Here is a 4,865-nt window from a genome sequence, read left to right as displayed (position 1 = left end):
TTGCCTGGCATGTGTGAGGCATTGGGTTTGAACCTCAGCATCACATAAAAATAAATAAATAAATAAAAATAAAGGTATTGTGTCCATCTGCAACTAAAAAGAATTAAAATAAATAAATATAAAGGACTGGGGATGTGACTCAGCGGTACAGCACCACTGGGTTCAAACCCCAGTACCACAAACAAAACAAAGCAAAAGAAAACAAACAACAACAACAACAACAACAACAAAAACCCTGTATGGTTCAGTGGCTTTTAACCACAATTAATTTTATAACTTTTCCATTATTCCTCTTACTTCCTGCTGTAGTTTGGTCCTATAATATCTCCTAAAGGTTCGTTTATGGAAGAGTTATACCCAGTCAATGGTACCATTGGGAGGAGCAGGAGGTGGGGCCTATTGGACAGAAGTTAGGTCACTGGGGGCGTACCCTCAAAGCGGGTACTGGAACCCAGGCTCCTTTCTCTTTTTATCTCTTTGCTTCCTGGGCACCATGAGCAAACAACCCTCCTCCACCACATGCACCTGCCATGATGTACTGTACTACTACAGGCCCAAGCAACAGGGCCAGGGGACTGTGGACTGAAACCTCTGAAACCATGAACCAAAATAAACCCTTTCTCATTTTAAGTTGATTTTCTCAGGTATTTTGTCACTGTAACAGAAAACTGATTAACAATTTCCCTTATCCATCATCCATTTCCCCAGTCGTCCCAAGTCCTAGGCAACCACAAAGTTACTTTATTTCTATGAATTTGTCTCATCTGGATAATTCATATAAGTGGAATATTTGATACAATATGCAGTCCTTTTTGACTAGCCTCTTTGACTTAATGTTTTCAAGAGGCATCTATTTTGTATTACTTCATTTATTTTTACTTTCAAATAAAATCCCAATGTATGGTTAAACCACATTTTAGTTATCTAGATTGTTTCCACCATTTACTATTGTGAATGGTGCTGCTTTGAACATCCACGTATATGTATTTGTTTGAGTATCTGTTTTTAATTCTTTTGGATACATACCTAGGAGGGGGATTTCTTTTTTTATATATTTGTTCTTTTTAGTTTTACATGACAGTAGAATGTATTTTGAAATACATACGTGGAGTCTAACTTCCCATTTTTGTGGTTTTACATGATGTGGCGTTGGTGGTGTATTCACATATGAACTTAGGAAAGTTATGTCTGATTTATTCTACTGTCTTTCCTATTCCCATCTTTCGTTCCCCTTTGTCTAATCCAGTTAATTTCTCTTCTTCCCTCCCCTGCTACTTATTGTGAGTTAACATCTGCATATCAGAGATAACATTTGACCTTTGGTTTTTTGGAATTGGTTTATTTCACTTATCATGATAATCTAAGCAAATGTCATAATTTCATTCTTGTTTATAGCTGAGTAATATTCCTTTGTGTAAATGTACTACCTTTTCTTTATCCATTCATCTGTTGAACGGCACCTAGGTTGGTTCCATAGCTTAGCTATTGTGAATTGAGCTGCTATAAACATTGATGTGGCCGAGTCACTACAGTACGCTGATTTTAAGTCCTTTGGGTATATGCCCAGGAGTGGGTTAACTGGGTCAAATAGTGGTTCCATACCAAGTTTTCTGAGAATCTAGGAGGGGATTTCTGAGTTATGGTAATTTTTCATTTAATTGAGTGTGTGTGTATGTGTGTGTAAGAGAGAGAGAGAGAGAGAGAGAGAGAGAGAGAGAGAGAAGGAGAGAGAGAGAGGAGACTGGGAATGAAATCCAGGGGCACCACACTCCATTAGACCTCCAACCTTGTTCTTGTTTTTTACTTTGAGACAGGGTTTCACAAAGTTTCCCAGGTTGGCCTCAAACTTGCGACCCTCCTAAGTAGCTGGGATTATAGGTGTTTGCCACCATACCTAGTTTGTTTTTAACTTTTTGAGGAACTATCAAACCATTTTTCACACTGACTGTATTATTTTAGATTCTCACCAACAATGTATGAAGGTTCTAATTTGTCCACATCCTCAACAACACCTGCTATTTTCTATTTTACTATAACCATTCTAAATGATCTGAAATGGTATTTCATTGTGGTTTTGATTTACAGTTGACTGCTGACTAATGATGTTGGTTACCTTTGCTTGTGCTTATTGACCATTCGTATATATTCCTTGGAGAAATATCTATTCAGATACTTCCTTGTTTTTTATTGAGTCCTTTTTTTTTTTTAATCATTGAGTTATAAAATTTCTTCATTTATTCTAGATACAAATCCCTTAACACATTCATGACTTGCGAATATTTTCTCTCATTCTATTGGTTGCCTTTTCATTTTCTTGATGGTGTCCTTTGAAGTTTGTGTTTTGTTTTCTTTTCTTTTTGGTGCTGTGGATAGAATCTAGGGCATTGCTCTTGCTAAGCATGTTCTACCACTAAGCTATTCCCCCAGGCTAAAGTTTTAAATTTTGTTGAAAATCAATTTCTTTCTCTTTTCCTGCCTCAGGTTTATTTGTATAAACAGCGCATGAGCAGATGGACATCAGCGCCGTGCGGACCCAGCCCAGGGGTTCTTTTGTCCTCACATTGGCAGACAGAGGCCTCTACTATGGAAACTTCGTGAAGGCCAGGGTCCATTTAGGAACCAGAGGCAGAGCCAGAGCTGAAGCTGGGGCTGCAGTTGTGGCATGTACCTGGGCCTTGGTTTGAGCCTCAGCTTTGTGTTTTGGCTGGCAAAGCCTTGACCTTGCTCCCTGAGCTTGGGGTGAGCAATGTAGGTAAGTCAAGTGAGTGTGTCCTGACACCTCTTGGAATCTCTGGCTCAGTCTCCTTTGGCTTTGGGAGGCCCTGGAGAGCCTCAGCGCGTACTCTCATGGCCTTGGCATTCTTTCTTTTCTTTTTTTTTTGCGGTACTGGGGATCGAACTCAGGACCTTGTGCTTGCAAGGCAAGCACTTCTACCAACTGAGCTATCTCCCCAGCCCAAGCCTTGGCATTCTTTGCTGTGTCTTCTTTAAGCCCTTCTTATTGTGCTGCTTGGTAAAACACATGTCCCTCAGGAACATGGAGTCTGCCCTACTATGAGGATTATCTCTTTGTGATCAGTGTCCTAATGCCATTCCTGGTGTGGTTCTTTCTTTTATTATTATTAGTTTTTATTATAAACACATGGGGTACATCTTGTTTCTCTGTACATGAAGTAGAGGCATACCATTTGTGTAATCATACATTTACGTAGGGTAATGGTGTTTGATTCATTGTTATTTTTTTCTTCCCCCCCACCCCCACCCCTCTTTTCCCTCTATACAGTCCCTCCTTCCTCCATTCTTGCCTCCTTCCCACCCCCCATTATGTATCATCATCTGCTTATCACCGAGATCATTTGTCCTTTGGTTTTTTTGAGATTGGCTTATCTCACTTAGCATGATATTCTCCAATTTCATCCATTTGCCTGCTAATACCATAATTTTATTCTTTTTTATGCCTGAGTAATATTCCATTGTATATATATATATATACCATGATTTCTTTATCCATTCATCAATTGAGGGGCATCTAGGTTGGTTCCACAATCTAGCTATTGTGAATTAAGCAGCTATGAACATTGATGTGAATGCATCACTGTAGTATGCTGATTTTAAGTCCTTTGGGTATAGGCCAAGGAGTGGGATAGTTGGGTCAAATGGTGGTTCCATTCCAAGTTTTCTAAGGAATCTCCATACTGCTTTCCACAGTGGTTGCACTAATTTGCAACCCCACCAGCAATGTATGAGTGTACCTTTTCCCCCACATCCTCTCCAACACCTACTGTGCTTGTATTCTTGACAATCGCCATTCTAATTGGGGTGAGATGGAATCTTAGTGCAGTTTTGATTTGCATTTCTCTTATGACTAGAGATGTTGAACATTTTTTCATATATCTGTTGATTGCTTATGGATCTTCTTCTGTGAAGTATCTGTTCATTTCCTTTACCCATTTGTTGATTGGATTATTTGTATTCTTGGTGTAGAGTTTTTTGAGTTCTTTATATATTCTGGAAATTAGCGCTCTATCTGATGTATGAGTGGCAAAAATTTTCTCCCACTCTGTAGGCTCTCTCTTTGCATTGCTGATAGTTTCCTTTGCTGAGAGAAAGCTATTTAGTTTGAATCTATCCCAGTTGTTGATTCTTGCTTTTATTTTTTGTGCTATGGGAGTCCTGTTAAGGAAGTCTGATCCTGGGCCGACATGTTGAAGATTTGGACCTATTTTTTCTTCTATAAAACAAAGGGTCTCTGGTCTGATTCCGAGGTCCTTGATCCATTCTGAGTTGAGTTTTGCGCTGGGTGAGAGATAGGGGTTTAGTTTCATTCTGCTACATGTGGATTTCCAGTTTTCCCAGCACCATTTGTTGAAGAGGCTATCTTTTCTCCATTGCACATTTTTGGCACCTTTGCCTAGTATGAGAAAACTGTATTTATTAGGGTTTGTGTCCATGTCCCCTATTCTCTACCATTGATCTACCTGTCTATTTTGGGTGTCAATACCATGCCGTTTTTGTTGCTATTACTTTGTAGTATAATTGAAATTCTGGTATTACGATACCCCCTGCTTCACTCTTCCTGCTAAGGATTGCTTTAGCTATTCTGGGTTTCTTATTCTTCCAGATGAATTTCATGATTGCTTGCTCTATTTCTGTGAGGTATGTCATTGGGATTTTTTTTTTTTTTTAAAGTCCCATCAGTTTAATAACAATAAAAAAACCCCAAAATTGGAAAACTGAGGGGGCAAGGGAAGAGGCCCCTAAGCCAGGGGCATGGGGAGCCCTGCACATGGCACCAGGCCTGGCCACAGGGTCCTCTGGTATTTCTGTTGCTATGAGGTCGGGGACAGCGATTGTCCTGTGGGAGC

The sequence above is a fragment of the Sciurus carolinensis genome, chromosome 7 (genome assembly GCF_902686445.1).
Source record: "Sciurus carolinensis chromosome 7, mSciCar1.2, whole genome shotgun sequence".
Taxonomy (NCBI): Eukaryota; Metazoa; Chordata; class Mammalia; order Rodentia; family Sciuridae; genus Sciurus; species Sciurus carolinensis.
The sequence above is the reverse complement of the archived record's forward strand: the minus strand, read 5'-3'. Positions refer to the sequence as shown.